Source organism: Engystomops pustulosus, chromosome 3 (genome assembly GCF_040894005.1).
Source record: "Engystomops pustulosus chromosome 3, aEngPut4.maternal, whole genome shotgun sequence".
NCBI classification, from domain to species: domain Eukaryota; kingdom Metazoa; phylum Chordata; class Amphibia; order Anura; family Leptodactylidae; genus Engystomops; species Engystomops pustulosus.
The window spans coordinates 15,212,370-15,236,051 of NC_092413.1; the positions used below are offsets into that span (position 1 = coordinate 15,212,370).

Below are 23,682 nucleotides of genomic sequence, written 5' to 3' on the forward strand. Positions count from 1 at the left end.
GATAATATTGGGAAGTATCTGGCAGTGGTTTACCGTATTTTCCGGACTATAAGGCACTTAAAAGCCTTGGATTTCCTTGGAAATCCAAAGTGCGCCTTATAGTCCGGTGCTCCCTATATGAGGGCAGCGGACCCTACATACATAGGTCCCCGCTACCGGAGACAGCAGATCTCCAGCGGGAACTGCAGACCACGTGGCACGAACAACTTCTGCCGCGTGGTCTGCAGTTCCCGCTGGAGATCTGCTGTCTCCGGTAGCGGGGACCTATGTAAGTATGCTATTCTCCACCTCCCCCTCACCTTCCCCGCGTTCCGCGTCTCTTCTCGGCGTCGCGTCCCGTCGCGTCCCGTCGGGTCTCCGCTCCTCCCCCGGACCTCCGCCACGCCCCCGACCCTGCGCCTTTAAGTCCGATGCGCCTTATATATGGAATTATTACATATATAAGGCGCATCGGACTGTTGCGCCTTATATTCCGGTGCGCCTAATGGCCCGGAAAATACGGTAATCCCTTTTAGTCCATTCTAGCAAGCAGAGTATATATATTAAATGGGTTTTCCAGAATACTGTTCTGACTGTCGGGTCTTGTGCCTGCATCTCTGATACTTCCTGTTTTCAGACCTGTGGCCCATGAGTGGCCTCTTTTGACCACTGGACATCACTTCCATTTTCCATGGTAATTCACCTCCTTTGTTATCCCCTGGTCTGAGTAGATCACCTATTGGCTGAAGTGGGGCCTACAACCCCCAGAACTTCTAAACAAATGTACAAGAAAAGCAGAAGCACCAGAGAAACGAAGGAACCTGGAGCTGGACAGTCTATGTATGGGTTCCTTTTTTGTTTTCCACTGCCCCGTTTCCCTACAAACCTGGAAAACCCTTTTAATTTTGGAGGGGCAGGAGGAACCAGACTAATCTGGGGGACTCCCTATACCAGTAATGGAGCCCTTGTCCTTCTGTTGACCATCCAAGATATGTCATCAGTCACATAACTGGTGAACAAGCTGAACGGTCATATCACTCTTCCAGCTTCTGTGACCGCTCCGGGCACTAATTGACCCGACGACCACTCACTTTTCTGGAGCCAGAGCAGGTTAAGTTGAGTGTCCAAGAAAACCTGAAAAACGCCCTTTAAATCTGCCCATATGACCCTTTATCACTCAATAGTCTATTGAAAACTTCCTCTGATTACAAAATTAGGCCAATAATCGTGGCCTACACCGCAGCGGTGCAAGGTCTTATTGTAGGGACATCACCCCCTCCATAAAACACAAGCCTTGGCGATGTTGACGAGGCCAACCATAAACGCATCCTGACAGCTATTATGTCCGAGATGAAAACAGCAATTAATTAAACTAAATCGATTATTATTTGTGAAGCGCCCATGAAAATTATTTATTCTTACAGTGCGGATCGTCGGGCACCAACTGATGGGAAAGATCTAAAAATAACCGGGAATTTTTTATTTATTTGTTTCATTTTAATTTCTGGACGGGCAGCAATCACGGACCATGTCATATTCAATCAGCCGCAGATTCGTAGGCGACTCTCTCACTTTCATTATTTCCCAATTACATGTTTATATGTGACATGTGGAATCCATCAGGGGTTGTAGCCGATATGTTCTATGTTACATCCCCAACACCGACTCCTTCCTCCTGTAATTGATGGCGTGCGTCACATTCTTGGAGTTTTCTTGGGTTTTTGGATGATGCCAGAAGAAGGAGACGACTGCCGGAGTATTACGGGAGGGTCAGAGCTGGAAGCGAATGAGACTTGTATTTTTCTCGTGGATGTTTATCTGGTTGTAGGGGATAGAAGGGAAATGAGGCCAACGAATAATGAATCATAAATATAGAACAAGACACAGAACAAGAGGGTTTTACTCCTCTATATTATTTCTCACTGTGTGCCAGAGACATTAGAAGACATTCAATAGCAGATAAGAGACAGATAAGGATAGCAACGTATATTTATCTATTGATCTCATATCTATATCTATATATGTGTGTGTTCTCATCTGTGTTTCTGAACGTGTTGATTTTTCTTTTGTGTACTCTAAATGCTGGAGCCGTGTACAGCACAATATCCTAAGGGATCAATAAAGCTTATATCTATTTATCTCATATATATCTCATATCTATCTATCTTTCTATCTATCTATCTATCTATCTATCTATCTATCTATCTATCTATCTCATATCTATCTATCTCATATCTATCTATCTCATATCTATCTATCTATCTATCTATCTATCTATCTCATATCTATCTATCTATCTATCTATCTTTCTATCTATCTATCTATCTATCTATCTATCTCATATCTATCTATCTATCTATCTATCTATCTCATATCTATCTATCTCATATCTATCTATCTATCTATCTATCTATCTCATCTATCTATATTTCTATCTATCTCATATCTTTCTATCTATCTATCTATCTATCTATCTATCTATCTATCTATCTATCTATCTATCCCATATCTATCTCATATCTATCTATCTATCCCATATCTATCTATCTATCTATCTATTCCATATCTATCTATCTATCTATCTATCTATCTATCTATCTATCTATCTATCTATCTATCTCATATCTATCTATCTATCTCCTATCTATCTATCTATCTATCTATCTATCTTCTATCTATCTATCTATCTATCTATCTATCTATCTCATATCTTTCTATCTCATATCTATCTATCTATCTATCTATCTATCTATCTATCTATCTATCTATCTATCTATCTATCTATCTATCTCCTTTCTATCTATCTCATATCTATCTATCTCCTATCTATCTATCTCCTATCTATCTATCTATCTATCTATCTATCTATGAATCTATCTATGAATCTATCTATCTATCTATCTATCTATCTCATATCTATCTATCTATCTATCTATCTATCTATCTCATATCTATCTATCTATCTATCTATCTATCTCATATCTATCTATCTATCTATCTATCTATCTATCTCATATCTATCTCATATCTATCTATCTATCTATCTATCTATCTATCTATCTATCTATCTCATATCTATCTATCTCATATCTATCTATCTCATATCTATCTATCTCATATCTATCTCATATCTATCTATCTATCTATCTATCTATCTATCTATCTATCTATCTCCTATCTATCTATCTATCTATCTATCTATCTATCTATCTCATATCTATCTCTATCTCATATCTATCTCATATCTATCTATCTCATATCTATCTATCTCATATCTATCTCATATCTATCTCATATCTATCTCATATCTATCTCATATCTCTGCCTATCTGTGACTGAGACATTGGCGCTATTATTCCATCGGAGCGCCATGTGATACTGTCCTCTTCTTTAGAAACTGTAATCCTTATTGAACTTTCTATCTCTTCCATCATCCATAGCTTTGTCTATTAACGATTGTGCATGTTGATAAGGATTGACATATGGCATTTACCCGGGCAGAATACACAATGCTTCCCCTTCCATGCTTCTGTCTTGTCTGCAGCTGTAGATTCAGACTTTGGCGGATACAATATCTTCTCTGCATAAATTCCTCTCTCACCTTTCATTCTTCCGTCCTGAAGCAAATTAGACAAAGTTCCTGTAGCACCTCCAATTAAAATTCTATTGTGAACACATTGTACCAAAACAAAGGGGAATCAGTGGAAGAGCCGCTAATCAGTGGCCGCCATTCATCGCCGTCATTGAAAATGCTAATGGACATCACGCCGGCGCAGGACCCAGTGTAAACATCGCCCTGTGTCCCGCTCCGCCGCTGACAAACTGATTATTTGCTAAAAATCACCCAACGCTTTAAACTAATGGCCGCTGATTTGCAGCAAATTAAGCAATCAAATCCGACTGTCAGCGGGAAAAGTCATTCAGCCGCTGTTTGTTTTATAGAATTTTCCCATAAATGGAACGTAATATTTCTTATAGAAGATACATCCAGCCGGATCCTATGATATCATACAGCGATAAGTTATCATGATGAGATCGCTAATTAGCGCTTTTAATGATGATGGAGATAACTATTGGATGTAAAACGACCAAAATGGGATGTGGTTCCAAAACATTCCAGGCTTTATCCTAATGGAATAAAAAAATTCCATTGATAATGAAACATGATACAGACCTGAGGAAGCACCTAAAGAGGGTGCCAAACACGTTGGGGGTCATTTACTAAGGGCCCGAATTGCGTTTTTACGTCTTTTTACCAAAATTTTACCGATTTGCGTCGTTTTCCCCTGAAGTGTCACGGGATTTTGGCAATCGGACTGTGGCGCATCAGCGCCGGCATCTACGCAACAGAAATCAGGGGCGTGGCCGTCGGAAAACCCGTCGGATTCGGAGAAACTGCCGTATTTAAAAGAAATGTGTCGCTTGACACGCGCTTACTTGCACCCGGCCTGGCTTGGTGAACTTCAGTGAACTCCAACAGAATTCAGCGCAGCAGCGACACCTGGGGGACTACCTTAGTGAATCGCCGGAAGACCTGAATCCTCCACAAAGAACATGCCGCTGGATCGCGAATGGAGCGGGTAAGTAAATCTGCCCCGTTGTATTGTTTTTACTTCTCTTCTACTTTGACTTCCACTTTGAACGAAAGAACGCCATTCGTATACGTCCATTTTCTCCCAATAGCGTTGCGCCACAGGACACACCACTATACATTTGACACTCTACTTCCAGAACATCTCCCGACATTATAGGGAATATTAGGGTATGCCCATTGTACCAATCAATGTTCGGAATGGTGACTTGCCTTTAGTGTTTGGTTGAGTGGCCTCACCAAATGTTTGACGATACAAAGGAAGAGGAATGGAGCCGGGACCAGGAGCGGTGGAACTTACTACTCTGCTGTTGTTCCGTTACCACTGTTCCAGGTCCTTGGTGCATTCGATCTTCTAGGACAACCAACCACTGGTCAGAACATTGACCTATCAGCCAGTGGTGTCAGGGACATAATGTGATAGTGCTGATCTTTCCACTACCACCATTCCCATTTCTTGGTACATTCCACTTCCTGGTTCCCTCCCGACATTACAGGAAACACTAGCACTGATATCTACTGGTCAATATGGTGACCTCTTAGCCAATGATTGACCCAGTATTTTTTGTGCTGTCAGGGACATGAAGTGATTCTACTGACTTTTCCTCTACCACCACTCCCAGCTCCTGGTACATTCCAATTTTTGGTTGTCCCTCAACACAACAGGAAACCATTGCAGCAACATCTATTGGTCAGTATTGTGACCTCTTAGCTAGATTGACCCAGTATTTTTTGCGGTGTTATTGACATGAAGTGATAGTCCTAACTAGAGATGAGCGAGTATACTCGTCCGAGTATACTGCTCGGTCGAGTATTAGCATACTCGGACCGGCTCGTTACTCGGACGAGTATCTCGCCGGCTCGAGATCGAGCAGTAAATTAATAAAATAAATTGAAGAAAAGTATTTTTATTGTAAAAAAAAAATATTACACATGTTTGCAGATGTTTTACTTGTAAGAACACATTGAAATAACACTATTCTTCACTTTCCAGGTGTTCGCGCGTGTCTCCCGCTAGGTTCGGAGATGTTCGGAACATCTGGAATGTGAAGAATATTGTTCTTTCAATGTGTTCTGCACTTAAATGGTCCTGTATTCACTGTTTTTAATGTTTTAATTCTATTCTACACTTTGCAGCTGTGCGCGCGTATCTCCCGATAGGTTCGGAGATACGCGCGCACAGCTGCAAAGTGAAGAATAGAATTAAAACATTAAAAACAGTGAATACAGGAGCATTTAAGTGCAGAACACATTGAAAGAACAATATTCTTCACATTCCAGATGTTCGTGCACATCTCCTAACTTAGCGGGAGACACGCGCGAACACCTGCAAAGTGAAGAATAGTGTTATTTCAATGTGTTCTTACAAGTAAAACATCTGCAAACATCTGGAATTTTTTTTTGCACTGTTCTTTTACTGTTCAGTTTTATTAAAAAAATGCTCGGGTCTCCCATTGACTTCAATGGGGCTCGTTATTCGAGACGAGCACTCGAGCATCTGGAAAAGTCCGTCTCGAATAACGAGCACCCGAGCATTTTAGTGCTCGCTCATCTCTAGTCCTAACCTTTCTACTACCACCACACCCGATTTCTGGTACATTCCACTTCCTTGTTGCCTCCCGACATTACAGGAAACACTTGCACCGATATCTACTGGTCAGTATGGTGACCTTTTAGCCAATGATTGAACCCAGTATTTTTTACGCTGTAAGGGAAAAGAAGTGATTGTACCGACTTTCGTCTACCACCACTTCTAGATTCCTAGTATGTTCCAATTCTTGGTCGTCCCTGAACACAACAGGAAACCATTGTTGCAACATCTACTGGTCAGTATGGTGACCTTTCAGCCAGGTATTGTCTTAGTATTTTTGTGGTATTATGGACATGAAGTGATAGTCCTAACCTTTCTACTACCACTACTCCTGATTCCTGGTACATTCCACTTTCTGGTTGTCACTCAACTCTACAGGAAACTCTAGCACCAACATCTACTGGTCATAATGGTGAACTCTTAGCCAGTGATTGACCCAGTATTTTTTTGCGGTGTCAGGAAAAAGAAGTGATAGTACAGACTTTTCTAGTACTACCACTCCTGATTCCTCATACATTACACTTCCTGGGCGCCTCTTGACACTATAGGAGACACTAACACCAACAACTACTGTCAGAATGGTGACCTCTTAGCCAGTGATTGGCCTAGTTGTCTCTCTCGCTATTACTTGTGTTGTCAGAGTGATGGTACTAACTGTTCCACAACTACCACTCCTGTTCCCTGCTACATTCCACTTCTTGGGTATCTCCCACTACTACAAGAAACCCTATAGCATGCTGACTCAAGCACTACTTGTCAGAAGAGTGACCTGACTTAACTAGTGGATGGCTGAATGGTCTTTCTTAGTGTTTCCTGTGATGTTAGGAGACACAAATGAAGAAGAGCAGAGCAGGCACCAGGGGTAGTGACACTTACTGCTCCCCTGCTGTTCCATTACCACTAATTCTGGTACATTCCCTTGATGTCACTACAGGAAATACCACACATTGTTCAGAACAGTCACCTAACTTAACCAGTGATTTGATAAATGGTCTTTCCTAGTGTTTCCTGTGGTGTTCCGAGACACAATGGAAGAGGAGTAGAGCCAGGATCAAGAACAAGATACTTCTCCAATGGTGTCCCATTACCACTGTTTTTACCGCACTTCCTGGGTGTTTCCCTACAGGACAGGAACCACTAGGACAAGCCCCCTCAGCCAATGGTAGGTTAGAATTGCAGCCTAGAATTTGTAACCTCCCCACAATTTTAATGCTTCCCCCCCAAAAAAAATAAGTATTGGGTTCATCCATAATCTGGACTCATTCAGTCACAAAGTGAGAGGAATGGAAGGACATCACGAAGTGACCAATGGGGTTCTATGCATCCAATGTCAGCAATTTTTCGGAATGATAGTTCCACGCTTAGAATTTTGATAACATTTTATTAACCTATAGTTTATTACTCTAAGAGGACATGGAAAGGTTGAGGTTCCCCTTCATCAGTATGCACTTTACTTCATATGGAAAGTCACCACTTCCTGAAATGAAGAACAAAGTCATTCGGAGCCATTCATCCAAAGTGGATATTTATTGGATTTAAATAAAATATAGTGACACGCGAAATGCTTGGTGACTTGTTGGGTCACTTCATCAGGAAAGTGCATTGAATACCCCCCTCGAGGTGGGAAGATCTGACGGTCGTTGCTTTACGTTCATAGTTTACCCTGTTGATCAACTTTTGAATTTATGAATCAAAATTTTTTATTTTGTTTCGTAGGAAATGAAAAAATGCAAAAAAAAACCCTTAATATATGAGGGAACATTGTTGCTAGGTTCTTGAATGTGTTCCGAGCATCGGCATTGACAGGACAACATGTCCATCAAGAACGTTGAGTTGGAGTCAAGATCATGCCCTTCATATCCTTCTCGCTCATGTCCTTCTCACTCGAATACAAAGAAAAGGACATTTTGAATTACTCCTTGACTGCACAAAATTACAACTCAACATCTCCAAGATCTCATTAGATTATTGTTCAAACCCACCAAAATTGGCATTTCCACCAACCTCAGGTAGAGGGAACATTAAATGCTTTTGGAAAAACTCTAAGTGGTTGACCCAAGTTTTAATCTTATCCCTTTAACCATAGGATAGGAGATACTTTCTTACTTCTGAAGACCTTATTCTTCAGGGAATGGAGGCCCAGTTTTCTTATGTAAATTGAATGTCTGGTCAACCATACTCATTGCCGATCCATTCATCCTCCATGGGTCTACTGGAGTTGGAAAATACAGTGCTCAGGTATCTACAGTAAACAGGTCAATAATATCCTCGTTTGGCTGCCACTCCATTCAGAAGGTCACAAAAACCTTGTTCTCGTGATTAGTAAGGATACAAGCAGATAGACCTTCACCGATCAGCAAGTTACCCCCTGTCCTTGGTAGACAGAATTTTCTTTAAAAGTTGGATCTACCTTTGCAACTAGCCATACACGTAAAATGTTGAATGACCACCTTTGACCAACCCTCTGCTTTAAAGACGTAATTTTTGATCTTGTAGTCCAGAGCCAGTCAATTGCTAGATGACTTCCTCTGGCAAACTCAGTGGATATTTCATGGTTAAAGGAGTCAATTATGATTGGACAATTCCTTAAATAGACACAAAGCATAGTCATAATACAAATAATTCCTAGTTATAATCCACAGTAGCATGAGGAATGTTGAGCCACTTGCCTCAGGCAGCACCACCTGGTGGCAGCATTAGAGTTGCAGTAAAGTAGTAATTGACACCTAAAATAGGGTCTGTTCACACCACATGTCATCATGGATGTGAGGCACTGCATAGAGAACCCATTTGTTTAAAAAAAAAAAAACCCAATATATTACTTCTGGAAGGAGCAGAGGTAGCGCCGTTCTATATACGGGTGGTCCCCTACTTAAGGACACCCGACTTACAGACAACTCCTAGTTACAGGCGGACCCCTCTGCCCACTGTGACCTCTGGTGACCTCTCTTGAAACTTTACTATAGTCCCAGACTGCAATGATCAGCTGTAAGGTGTCTCTAATGAAGCTTTATTGATAATCCTTGGTCCAGCAAAAAATTTTGAAACTCCAATTGTCACTGGGGCAAAAAAATTTTTTGTCTGGATCCACAGTGATAAAATATGCAGCTTCGACTTACATACAAATTATACTTAAGAACAAACCTATGGGACCTATCTTGTATGTATCCCGGGGTCTGAGTGTATTGCCTCCGGCAGCAGAGAGTTTGGATTTGACCATGCTCAGTAGAAGCCACAGTTCTTGATTTTGGTTTCCATGTTATAACAAATAATAAAAACCAACAAACGACAAAAACTGCATAATAGTCAACACAATTCGAAGGTTTTTAGAACTTTTTGGAGTCAGTAAAGTACATAGTTAATTCCTTCAGATCTTGATCCCATTTACCGCTCAGGTACCGAGCAGTCCTACATTTGTAAGGTCACATTTGCATGAAGATTTAATGACGGCCGGCACAGATTAGTACAATTTTTTGGCCTAATCCTTCATCAGTACGACTCACATTTCTCGAGGAAGAGCCGTCCGGTCGCAGTTCACTAACTTTACAAAAATTCTCCACGCGGCCTGAATTTCTAAGATAGATTACGTATATTATAATCTTGTTATTGCTCCTGATAGATTGCAATTATGATTAATTCTTCCCGACAGCACTAAAAACTGTCAAATCCAGAAAAGGCCATAGGAGGAATAAAACATCTACCCATGGGTAGCATTTCAAGCATATTAATAAAAGGTGAAGTCTGAATCAAAGTGACATATAGATCTAAGCTCGGATTGAGAGCCGGTGGGGGGGGGGGGGGGTCTTTATGACTTGACTGTCCGGCCCCGGTGCAATTAATATCCGAAAATATCTCTGTTATAGTAAACTTCACTCTTCATGTCTAATACCATGATACAGTATGCAGTAATAAAAAAAAACCCACACATCCCGCTTCCACGGGGGACAAGTCATCGGCCTTGCAAATTTAATTTTTAGCTTCACTAGGCCAGTGTATTGAGCCAAAAAAGTGTTATAGCCGAGTTTAAATTTAAATTTAATGACATTGATATATTCTAAATATTCAATGAAAACGGTCGGACACAGATGCAGGACGCTGAGGGGCTGTGGGAACTTCGGGAAAGCGGGAGTTCTGGCTGGCAGCACACACAAATGACTTAGGAGGGGGCACCGGACTGGATATTGTTCGGGAATATATCAGGGTCTTTGGAGGCGCTGGTCAGTGGTGCAGGGGTTACTGGAGGGGGGTGGAATTAAGATGTTACTGGAAGTATTTCAATTAACGAAAAAAACGGTTAAAAAAACCCGGCGGTGACCGGTGATTACTCCGCATTGTCGACTGGGAAATTGCTTTCACATCGTGATAGTGGAAATTAGGTTAATAATTGTTTTATCATATTATACTAAAAAATATTGGAAAAACCCTATTTTGATTATCATAAATACTCCAGTATAAGCCTAGTTTTTCAGCACAAAAAAATGTGCTGAAAACCCAAACTAGGCTTATACTCGAGTAAAAAAAATGTATATCAAAACTCACCTTTCTGACTTCCCCTTTCTTGGCTATATACTGGGACAGGGGGTTGGCTATATACTGGGGGATATGGGCTGGCAGGCTATATACTGGGGGGCAGGTGCTGGCTATATACTATGGGGCAGGGTCCGGCAGGCTATATCCTGGAGAGGCTGTGACCAATGCATTTCCCACCCTCGGGTCAATAGTTTTTCCCAGATTTTGTGGTAAAATTAGGGGCCTCGGCTTATACTTGGGTCGGCTTATACTCAGCTTATTACATCCTAATGTGATAGCAACGTAAAAAAAACCAGGGCATTTATTTAATTATTGTTATATTTCTTTTTCAGGTAATCGCATGGTTAAATATATCTACAGCAGCCAAAGGTAAGAAAACATATCTTTACATCGTATCAGTTTGCAAAATGATCACTTTGTTCGGTCGAAATGATGGTTTTCAAACTGCAAAGCTCGCGCATGCGCGATCATAACGTTCCTTGCGCTGACGGCTAGAGAGCAGTGGAAAGGTGCAAAGAATGTTATGATCGCGCATGCGCAGAGAGATGTGCAGAGAGAGTCGGTGATTGTTCTCTGAATGTGCTGTAGGTGGTGCCATTAGGGCTGGGGACATGAATATATAACATAATGGCGAAGCCCAGAGGTTCTCATTTGAATATTTTAGAAACATATTTTTCTCCAAAATGCGGACATTCAAAAATTTGGCGAAATAAAATTACTGCAAATCTGGACGAGGCGGGGAGGTGAGTACTAATCATCTATCATCAGCGGATCTGATGATAGATGTCTATTTAACTGCCCTAGAGCGCAGTACAAAATAGATTGTCCTAATTACCGAGCCATTGCTGCATTGGGACAATCATTTTCGTCTTTCAACGGACCCGCTTGGGTTTCGGATTTGAACATGCTTATTGGCGGGTCCAGCAGCCAATCCGGCAAATTGACTCCCCTAGCTACTAGCCATGGCAATGATTGGCCTTGGGGATCAAATAATTTTTAGGGACAATAATTTGTAAAAAGATTGCAAAACAAGATGGAAGAGAGGACCTTTCTATTACAAAACTGTGTTTTAGAAGACTAGAGGGGGTTATATACCAATTTTGTAGAAAACTTGGAGAAACATTAGTTCAGTCCAAATAGTTTTGGTTCCAAATCTTTTGAAATATTTGGCAAATCTTTGGCGAATCCGTTCTTGAAGGATTTGCTCATTTCTAGTGATAGCTGTCTAGCACAGAGCCCTATGCATTTCAATGTGTTCACACAAGGTTGTGGTTTCCAAATTTTCAGACCACAGGTCCAATGTTTGTGGCCGGAGGCGATGGATAAGACTGCCATGGGCCCTGGGCTGTATGAATATTATAGCCCCTACAAGTCTGCAATCACTTCCTACATCTGGTACTAGGAATGGAGGATGTGTCCCTTCTGTCTATAGTAAATTTGTGGTTTCTGAACCTTCGGTGGACCTTAAAAGGTCTTGAAATGGCTCTTGTCTACTTGTTTAATGAGAGCAGGAACTGATAGACAAGGATTTCATGAGTGAAAGCCCTTCTACTTGGTGGATGCCCCCCTAGAAGGCTTGGGCTCCAGGCTACAACCCAATCCAACCATATTATAACCCAAGACTGGTTAGTGGACCGAAAATGTACATGTCTCGTTTGCAAGTAGCCTAAACCACCGATAAGATCATTACTGTAATTGCCCTGACTTTTATCTTAGTGCCCCAAAATATGAACATGACTAGATGCTCTTCATGCAGCAGAAATGAAATAGTCATGTGTGATTATATGGAGAAAGATGTTGACCCTTGATGAGTCCATACCATGTACAGTATGGCTGACACCCGCTCATCCCCGAGTCCTCCTGTCATTGTACTCAGTGACATTCTGTGTATCGCAGCTCACCAATTCCCGCCTGTGATTGTCTGCCATTTGCAGATTGACTTTTATGATGATATCAAAGTATATTTTGGCTTTTATGTTATATTTTATGCAATAACATAAACACTGACGCTCAGTTTCACACCAATAAAACCCGGCGTAGACTAGATCCTGCCATTCACAATACTGAATAAACTTGTATGGATGAGGGGATATTCTGTATGTGACCTCTACGAGGCTGCAAGTGACTGGAAGCAGCTTCCGTAAAAGGGGTTTTCTGGGATAAAAATATTGATAACTAAACACAGGGCTTCAATATCAGATTGTTGAGAGCACAACTATCCCATAGATTAGCCTTTTTCAGCAGCTGATAAACAAAGAATGGAGAGGAAGTAGACAGCTCCATTTCCTCTGCTGTGGCCAGGACTAGTTACTGCTGATCAGATTGAATTCATTTGAACATTAACTATGCTGTAGTCATTGGGTTCATCCATTAATATGATATAAACGATTCTCAATTACGTGACTAATATTTTTAGCATGAACGGACACTTCAAGAAACTTCAATTGTAACAGCCGGCTTAGAGGGCGAAACCATCTTCTTCTTCCAAGGGAACTTGCTCCTCAACTTTTAGCTAACAAAGAAACCTTTTTTGATCCAACAGCGGCGTTTAGGGGCGTTGACTGCCGCATGATGCTCGGCAGTCAACGCCAGCCTATGGAGTGGGGGGCGGTCCGGAGGAGAGGCATCACCTCGGATCGCTCCCTCATGAATACGCCAGACCACTTTGAGAGCGATCCGGCGTTTCTAGTGTACATCACGGCGGGTGACAGGTCCTCTTTAAGTTAAAATATGCACGCTCCCCTCCTAAGTAAATGTACTAAAAGAGGCAATCATCGTACAAGAAACTGGTTCCATCTCTGAAATCTACGACACGGGTATGATGTTTGTAGCATTATGTTTGTTAATCGGATGCATTGGTGGGGGGGGGGTCTGACTATTAATTATAAGAACAACGGTCCTGTTCCCCCAAAAGAATGAAGTGGCAGGTCAATCATGCACTCTGCCACCCCATTCACTGTCTATGGGACTGAAACACCCAACCATCTTGTGCTGTCCTACAGCGAGTGAATGTCGTGGTAGAGGACATCCTCGATTTGCCTAACGATTTGTTCTGGTGCAGGAAAGCTGATCTCGTGAAGACCCCAGCACCTTTCAATCAGCATGTTATCTCGTTTCCTGTGCAATGGGGGGGGGTCAAATATCATCTTGACAGGACTAGTGATGAGCGGACCCAAACCTCAATGGTTTTTGGCGAACATTGCAGGTTCAGGACTCACCCTTCATCCAGAAGCCTCACCGCCTTCCGGAAACACCCATGCACGTTGCTATTTACCATAGGATTGGCTCTCCCTGATGATGTCATGAGAAAGGACAATCCTTGGGAATATGGCAGCACGCACACACAAAGCTGCCGACAGCATTTGAAGGGTAGCACCAGCGCTAGGTGCCAGCACTTATAACAGGTCTTACCGGTGATGTTGACCATTCTGGTCCAGGTTTGGTAACCAAACCGGAAAGGGTCCTCTCATCCCTAATCAGGGTTATTGGCTACTGTGCTTTATCTTTATATCTTATCTTATAACATGGTTACAAAAGTATTCACACCTGTCCAAACAAAATGGTATCCAGTTATTGTGCACCCCTAAATCGGACCCCCCTAGAAAATGTCACCTTGAAAGTTTACAGAACAGAAAGAACTTGAATCGTGAAGAGTTTGCCGCTTTGGAAAAGCAGGATTTTCCCCGTCCACATCCCGCCCCTCTTATTTTACTAGCTGACATTGTTTTCGAAATATTTCCTTGGGAGATTTTCACTGTAACAAAACTATCCTGCTGACATAATAAAAGGCTTGGAGTCTCTGCTGGTTAAAAATTGGATTTCAGGCTGAATCTGACTCATGTGGTCTTTTATTTTGAGGGGATAATGATTACTGGGGTTAAATTTTTGTTTCTGACTTGAAGCTGTAATTCCGGTTTAATGGTGTAGTTTGTGGCTCTCTGCATGCAGTTTAAGTCTCTGCATAAGTACTAAAATCTATTATTTGTCTCCATTTGTAGACAACATAATCGTGTTGGTAAATGACAGGAGCAATTAAGTGTGTAACATTATGAAGAAATAAGGGTTCCGGGCCTTAGGATTTCACTTTATTTCCAATTACAAACCTGATGGAATAGGAGCATAAAAAATTCTAGGTTCCGCTCAGTTTCTTACTGACCCTTTTGTCTCGCATAAAAGAGAACAAAAAAAAAATCGCTAATGCGGAAGAAAACACAAGACGAGAAATGTTTGCTCAGATTGAATCTTTTTTTTCTTGTTTACAGATAAAACCGTATAACGGCAAATGTGGTTACGCCTTTGTATCGGAATGTTTTTATTTTATCTTTTTTTTTTTTTCATGGAACGTCTAAGTCAGAAACGAGAGGTCGAGTTAATATGAAATGTATGAGTCTTTATTAAAGATCAGGATGGCAATGAAAAGTATTCCGGAGGAGCAATGAGGAATTAGAATGAGTAAAGGAAGGGGGTGGACAATTTTAAAAAAAAAGGTTCTTAAGGTGTCTTTTAGAGGGGACTTGAAATTGAGAAGGATTTTTGGCTCCGAGGGAATTAAATAAGTGAGGGGATTCTAATCTGAGCTTAAAATTTGCTTAGGTTGGTTTTTACCTTTCATAGGATGATGACCAGGAACCTTCTTTTCTGAGTTTCAGAGGTGTCTCAAAATATTGTTGGGCCACAGTTTGACGTAGGCCCATCAAGTACATCCTAAGTCATAAACCAATGTGAGAGTCAATCAGTATTGATATTGTCACGGGTGTCCCTGTGATCCACGCCTCGGATCACAGACACAACCATGCCACTCTCCGGCCCTCACTTACCGTTCCATGCTCCTGCTTCCTTCTGGCCTGTCGGCGCGTGTCCCCACTCCATAGGGCGCACACATGCCGGCTCTCGAAGATTTAAAGGTCCAGCGCACCGCTGATTGGTGCTGGCCAGTTCCGTGTTTCCTATTTAAAGTGGCTGCTCCCATCAAACCCCGCCAGATCTTTGTGCTACATGCCATCGAGAAAGCTACCCATCAATAAAGCGATTCCTGTTCCTTGTATCCTGACCCCCTGTTGTGACCCCGAACCTGATCTTGCATCTCTGCTGTCTGCCCTGGCAATCTGCCTGTTCCTGACTCCGAGACTGCCCGCTAAATTGGTACTTTGACTTTGGCTTCCACCATGAACAAGACGCACCTGTGAAATGACCTGGTGGCATTACATGGCAGCAAGACCATCCTGCTTTGCGGTGGGCTCTGGTGAAGACCGGGTGCCACTTTGATTCCGGGCCCAGGTGTCAGCTTGTGTCATTGTCCGCGGTGGTCCAGGGGGTTCACTGACCCCGAGCCCTGACAGATATATTGATAAAGTGGTGTTTTAGTAGAAGGTTGTGGATACTAGTTAGCAGGACATCCCTACTTTCCTGAAGTTTCCTGCTGGTGGTTTAAAAATTTTGAAGGTACACATTAACTATGTCCAATAAACCAGAATTCAACACAGTTTATAGTGCATTTCCCATTGTATCAGATGCAAACAACATCCGATCAATCAAGGGTTGAGATGTTCTACTGAGGATGTTATCCTGACATACAGCTTAGGTCACCAATGAAAACATTTGAAGGTGTTGACCTACCAAACATCTTTGGCGACCGGTGAAACCTTCTGAGAATGTTGTCCCCCAAACTTGGGTCACCAGAGGAAATTGCATTTAGCCACACATTACCCGCAGTCAAAAGATACTATTTTACATTTCTGGTCTCAACAATATGGCTCTCTGCTCTAGCTAGGTAGGGTACCATTTAGCTTACGGCGACCAGTCTACAGGGTGGGCCATTTATATGCATATACCTCAATAAAGTGGAAATGGTTGGTGATATCAACTTCCTGTTTGCGGCATATTAGTATATGGGAGGACGAAAATGATTCAAGATGGGTGTTGACCATGGAGACCATTTTGAAGTCAGCCATTTTGGATCCAATTTTATTTTTTCCAATTGGAAGAAATATGACACATCAAACTTATGGAGAATTTCACAAGAAAAACAATGGTGTGCTTGGTTTTAACATAACTTGATATTTTCATGAGTTACTGACAAGTTTATGACCACATATAAAATGTGTTCAAGGCGCTGACATTGGGGGTCATTTACTAAGGGCCCGATTCGGGTTTTCCCGACGTGTTACCCGAATATTTCCGATTTGCGCCGATAGTACCTGAATTGCCCCGGGTTTTTGGCGCACGCGATCGGAATTTGGCGCATCGGCGCCGGTATGCGCGCGACGGAAATCGGGGGGCGTGGCCGAATGAAAACCCGACGTATTCGGAAAAACCGCCGCATTTAAAAAAAAAATTGTGTCGCGAAAATTTCACTCACCTTCATCCTGGATAGGCCGGTGTATTTCGAGGCATTCCAGCGGACTTCAGCGCAGCAGCGCCACCTGGTGGACGTCGGAGGAACTGCTTTGATGAATCCCGGCCGGACCCGAATCCAGTGCAGAGAACGCGCCGCTGGATCGCGAACGGACCGGGTAAGTAAATCTGCCCCATTGTGTTGGATTGTCAATGCAACATTCTTCTTCGAACTCTTGACACAGTGACAGATGTATTCATATAAATGGCCCAACCTGCACATTATCGGACACAAGGATAAGGATTCTCCAGGTGACATAAGCCAGTAAAAAGAAATAATTATACATCAGTAGGTCTTTGTGACAGGGTTTGTGAAATGTTTCTTCTACGGGTTCACCAGTCAAACCATGAAGACATTTGGAGACCAAAAACCTGCAACTTTCATCTTGGGCCCCAACACTGTGGTTCGGGTCCACTCATCAGTATTCATAATTCTTTTATTTGGTCATGTAACTAGTTTGACCATCATCAGGATGGTGGTTTGAAAAGGTCCGAAATTTTTGATTCCCCCCACCTCAAAAGAAAGACTCTAAGACACAGCACACCAGACACCTTTCGAAAATCTTACATTGCTGATTATTCCTAAAAGTTCTTCCCAGCAACTCTATGAGCAGCAGATGCAGAATATAATATTCTACTGAACTTTTTTTTGGGGGGGGGGTTGTTAATCCCCGAGGCAGGTTCACTAGAAAGGCCAAGTGTATTTATAGAAGTTAAAATCTGAAGTATCGGTAAATAATTGTGGAATATGGGACAAACAGGAAAACACTGATTTCCATACAGAGCTCCTGAGTTGCCAGGCTATGAAATTCATACAAAACTCTCTCTGCTGCTTTGTAAGGCTACATGAAAACATAAGAGTCGATGCTAAAGTCAAGGCTGGCTCCATGGTTAAGTGGGCCCTTGTGGGGCCACACTGTATCCCCCCTTCTCCCCGTAGCCATGCTGCCCCCTCCCCCCATAGCCACCCTGCCCTGTCTTAAAGCGACATTGGTACAATTGATCCGGGGGCCAAATTTTTTTTTTCAACACCCAAATGGGGCCCCTTCAGTGCGCTTGGGCCTGACATTTGCCTGGGTAAGCCGGGTGCTGGCACAGGATCTGGCTATAGTCATGGAGGTAATGGGGGCTTTCACCTTATCATTTCAATGTGTCCCATTATAGTGCAGCAATGATCTTGTAATAAGCTGTAATCTTATCAGTGTAAGATCCAACCTACAGGTACCCTATAACATAGCAGACCCCTAAAACAATCACCTGAGCCTTAGATTAGAACTCTAAGGCCCCTTACACATTAGCCAGTGTGTATCCAAATGCGGGTGGAATGCGGCTGCAGCCCGAACACTGAAAAACGGAACTAAACTGACAAGCTGAGTTTAGTTCCGGTTGCTCAGCGTTCAGGTGAGTTGGTTGGATCATGCTCACTAGTGTGTAAGGGGGCCCTAGATCACACATGCCACACAATCATATCTGGAGGTCGGATTTGGCGCAACGGCCTTGTGTTTGGGGAATTTTCCTTAAGACAGAGAATGTTACTGCCCTAACGTGTCCACAGACTTATACTGTCAGGTAGGGGCTTCCATCTGTGTAGTATACATCACATCCAGCAGGAAACACCGGACGAATAAGTGCAAAAAGTATGGACTATATCATCCTGCTTCCTGCTGGAGAGGCCATTAGAGACTATGGGGGACAGATTCAACTGTATGGCATCCATCCCCACCCTCCGCTGAGCATACATTCTCAGAGGTCACAGTAGAAGTGCAGTTATATTGTATGCAGTTTAACCAGAAATGTGGCCCCTCGTGAATATGTGTTTGACACCCCTGCCTTGGACAGAGAACAGACCCCAAAATCAGTCATCATAACTAGAGAAGTGCAGACTTGGTTGGGATAGGGTTCCGTCGTCTTACCTGGACACCGCCGCTAACACCTAGTCGTCAATTCGCCAGATTGGCTGTTCAATCCTAGCAACTAGCCTCCCCTGGCCAATCATACCAATGTCTAGTTGATAGGGGCGTCAATTTGCCAGGTTCGCTATTTGGCCACCAAACTGGCAATATGTCCGAACCGGAACCTGACTATCAGGCCCCCTCATCTCTACTCATTACTCCAAAAGGTAAACCTCAGATCCCTAAGTTAAACCCTTGGTCTTTAATAAGATTTTAGGATAGACCTCAAAGCCTTAGATCAGACCAGTAAACCAGAGCCTAGACCCAACTACTAATCAGACTCCTACAACAGGCTGCAGACACCCCTACATCAGGCCACAGAGATAATCCCGAGTCTCCTTAATCAGACCCCAGAACCTCAAATATAACACAAACATATAGTCCTGGACACGTTTTTAGTGTCTGTAGCAAACAAAAACATTCCCATTCAGCCATTGTAAAAGGATTTTAAAAATGGTTAAATTGTTGCAATAATTTTGAATGATTAAAGTAATTAATTTAGTTACATAAATGCCCTTTAACTGTATTATAATATAGGGGGTTGGGGAGGTAGCCCGGGGCCCAAGCCATCTAGGGGGCCCATGGCCACCCAAACCACACACCAAATGTTATATTGAGAAGGACCTTCACCCATGAAATCCTTGTACATCTCTTCCTGCTCCACATGTACACAAGAGCAATTTCAGGACCTTTAAAGGTCCTGAAACTGCAGATTGAAAGCAGGTAAAAGCGACACATCCTCCATTCCCCAAGACACAGATTCTACCATATGTAGGAAGTGATTCCAGACTTGGAGGGGCTGTAATATTCATACAGTCCAGGGCAGTCTTAATCCACCTCTGTTTGTGTGGGTTTCCTTCGGGTCCTCCGGTTTCCTCCCACGCTCCAAAACATACTGGTAGGTTGATTAGATTGTGATCCCCATTGGGGACAGGGACGGATTTGGCAAACTCTGTGTGCACTATATAAATAAAGGAATTATTAACTATTATTATTCTTAACCCTATACGTCCACCAGCCGCAGACATAATTCTCCCCTAGACCATTGCCCGGTGGCGGCTCCGTTACAGGTGTGTATTGTTCTACGGCTTCTCATCATTAAGGGGTTTAATTAATATCAGAAAGTGTCCGAGAGAAGCCCCACGGACCGGAATGAGGGCGTCCAGCTGCTTTGGATAAGTCATTAAGTGGTTGGACGGCATAGAAAAAAGCGCCATGTCTTCCACTTGGACACCAATCATTCCGGCGCGGCGCGGCACGGCTTCAGCTGGAGATCCATCACGCTGCGTTCTACCCTGTTGCCGCTGTCTGTATGAATGACTGCTGCATCTCTGTTATGGAGTCGCACATTGAGAAACCAATTTGCAGTAATGCATAATCAGAGCGGTTGAAAGCAATATCCATTAATAAATGTGGGAGTCTTGATTTGCAAATTTTTATTTATTTAATTTTTTTTTTTTCCGAATTTTTTTTTTTTTCCTCGCCGGCGATATTACCCGCGAGCAGCTTGCTATTTGCATATTTGAAGCACCTCATAACAATTTCAGGAAGTGATTTGTTAATGATGAAGTTCTCGAAAACAGCTTTCAGGCGGGTAATTGATGCCAGGCTGGAAACAACAAGCCCTCAGCCCCTCTTAGTCTGTGGCGCCATTGTTTGGCATGCTTGATGGCACAAGGCAAACTGGCCATCAGAAGACAATTTAGGACAGCTGGGCCGCGATGCAGTGAAGGGTTCTGGCTCCACCGCTCATCTAATCACAATAGTGGCATCATTTCGGGGGGTTTTTTGGGGGGGGGGGGCTTGATAGCTTTGGCAATGCGCAATTAAAAATAATTATTTCATGGACTGCTTGTTCATCCCACGACTAATAATCTGTGACCTCGACCAGTCCAGGATGAAAAGTTGATTCAGAGATTTAGGAGACACCGGGAGTCTCCAGCATTGGAGGAGTAAATTCGGACCATGCAATAGCATTGTGCTGTATATTATATAGTACTGTGCAAAAATCTTAGGCAGGTGTGGAAGAAATGCTGCACAATGCTGCCTATTAAAGGGGTTTCCCCTGTAACTTGCTGATCGGTGGAGGTATCAGCGATGAGACCCAACAGATCAGGAGAACGGAGGTCCGAGGCACCTCTGTCGGATTCCTTGTCACTAGCCGGGATGAGCGGAGTAGACAGCCCTTGGTATAGAGATGGAGCAGTATGGACATGTGCGGCCGTCCGCTCCACTCATCTCAGGGAGCAACGACAGGTCCAACGGAGGTACCCATCGGAGCCCCTGTTCTTGTTATCACTAAGACCCCCACCGATCAGCAAGTTAGACCCTATCCTGTGGATACGGCTTAAGTTGTTTCCTTGAAAACCCCTTCAACTTAATAGAGAGTTGGGTGCAGTGTGTGTAAATCAGCGCATGCGCATGATTCATGTAGAAGACAGAGGGATATTGAGCATGCGCAGAATGTAGGGGAACTTTTTTAAAGGAAATCAAAATCCACCACGATAAACCAGGGACACTTACTCATAGATCCGGGCACCAGGACTGTGGTCATCTTCTTATATTTGTTATCCATGGCCTCCTTTCTTCTAAAATCAACTTGTAAAATGATGCTAATGAGCCAGGAAGGCTCTGGGGATTGTTACAGGACCCCCCTCCATGCTGTAGCTTTCATAGACTGTTACACTGTGCAGGAGCAACTTCGCTGCAACTTCTGCTGCAGTGAGATTACATCAGGCAGAGGGAGGGGGAAAGTGCAGTGGGGGAGCAGAGTGCAGAGTGAGACAGTATAACAGCCTGTGAATCTGCAGCACGGAGGGGCTCTGCTAAGTCACCTCATAAGTCAGACTCTGCTCATAAGCATAATTTAAAAGGTTGATTTAAGAAGGAAAGAAGCGATGGATAACAAATATAGGAAAATTACCACAGTCACTTAAGTGACCCTGGTTTATCATGATGGATTTTGATGGTAGTTTATACCCTCTGAAATCTTTCCTTAGTTCAACAAGATGGTTAGAATAACCTGCTTAGCGTTTTTCCTTCAAATATTCATGTGTGTCTGATCTGACTAGTGTACATAGCAAGCAATGGGGGTCCGTAAGGTCCAAGATGTCGCCAACAAGGAGGGCCAGGCATAAGACTGGATGGAGTGGGGCTATGGGGCTTATTTACTAAGGGCTCGCGGATCGCATTTCCGTTGGCTTTTCCGATGTTTTTGGGGATCGGGGATCAAAGTAACCAGGAGCCAGAGAGGGGTAAGTATACGTTTTATTGTCTACCTTGGCCTGGACCCTCTAGGGCAGTGGTGGCGAACCTATGGCACTGGTGCCAGAGGTGGCACTCGGAGCCCTTTCTGTGGGCACTCAGGCCATCACCAGAGATGACTCCAGGTATCTTCCTGCAGTCCCAGACAGCCCAGGACTTGCTGTGCACAGAGCTATTTTAAAGTGACAGCTCTACCTGGGACTATTTTCTGCTTTATTGGTGCCTCAGGTGCTGGTATCAATGAAAACTGTGACAGAGAAGGGAGTATAAATCACAAATTAAATTTCTGTTTTGGCACTTTGCGATAAATAAGCGGGTCTTTGTTGTAGTTTGGGCACTTGGTCTCTAAAAGGTTTGCCATCACTGATCTAGGGGTTTTCCAGGAATCTTTAATCTATCAGGCTGTGGATATTCCATAAACGTCTAAGTTGAAGGATCCTCTTTGAGCAAATACAAATGAACTGCAATACCACACGCAACCTGTGGCCAAACATGGCGCTACTTTTCCAGAACTTTAACCATATTATTCCAATCCTTATAGTAAAAACTTCTTCTTAGAGTCCATATAACCTTCAATGAGCCCCTTTTACATTTGTGCTTTACACTTTTCTACATTTTGTTTTCAATTTTTCCAATTTATGGACAATGAGGCGCTCGCTATGTTTTTCCTTTAGACCCAGCTCTTTTTTTTGGCTGTGAGATAAATTTAGCGTTCCATTTATTAATTTATTTATTTGGTAGACGGCAATCTGTCCTGCGCTCGACACCTCATTTACATTTGCTGCACTACGGGCCGGCAGTAAGAGTGATAGCCTCCGCCACACCCAGCCTTATGTATTCTCATTAAAGACGACCTCCCTTCCTAATAGCCGCAGCTCCCGTATACTCTGGGCTCTATTATATACAATTTTTTGACATATTTATGAGGATTTTTGAGCATGGGCTCTCTCTATTGCATGTTCCAATGATAAACTACTGTCTATATAGAATTATTGGTGGATTTTTTTTTTGTAAGTTTTTTAATACATTTTGGATAGTGTTTTGCTTATTTATAATATATATGTCTATATACATAGCACATGCGCACAGCACTGCACAGAGATTCTCATTATTCACGCCAGTTTCCATACACATGGGGGGATCACAATCTGAATTCTATATCAACCACCTATCAGTACGTTTTTGGAGTGTTACAGGTAAACTGAACTATTCCGAGAAAATCCATACAAATAGAGGAGAATCTTATGGCACCACTGGTCCAAATGTATAGGAATTAGTTTAGTATGGGGGGGGGGGTCGATAAGTATACACAAGACGTAGACAAGAACCCTCCAAAGTTCAACGGACAGGGCTAGTTGGACTCCTTATGAACCCCACAAGCT

General features: G+C 42.9%; 1 protein-coding gene across 2 annotated transcripts in view; it reads left to right on the top strand.

Annotated features, from left to right (window-relative positions):
• ESRRG (estrogen related receptor gamma) overlaps positions 1-23,682 on the top strand; it is a 620,288-nt gene that overhangs the window by 75,664 nt on the left and 520,942 nt on the right. For both annotated transcript variants that reach the window (XM_072140121.1, XM_072140120.1), the window contains exon 2: positions 11,024-11,060. The gene's annotated coding sequence lies outside the window, so the exon portion shown is untranslated. The remainder of the gene's footprint in view (positions 1-11,023; positions 11,061-23,682) is intronic.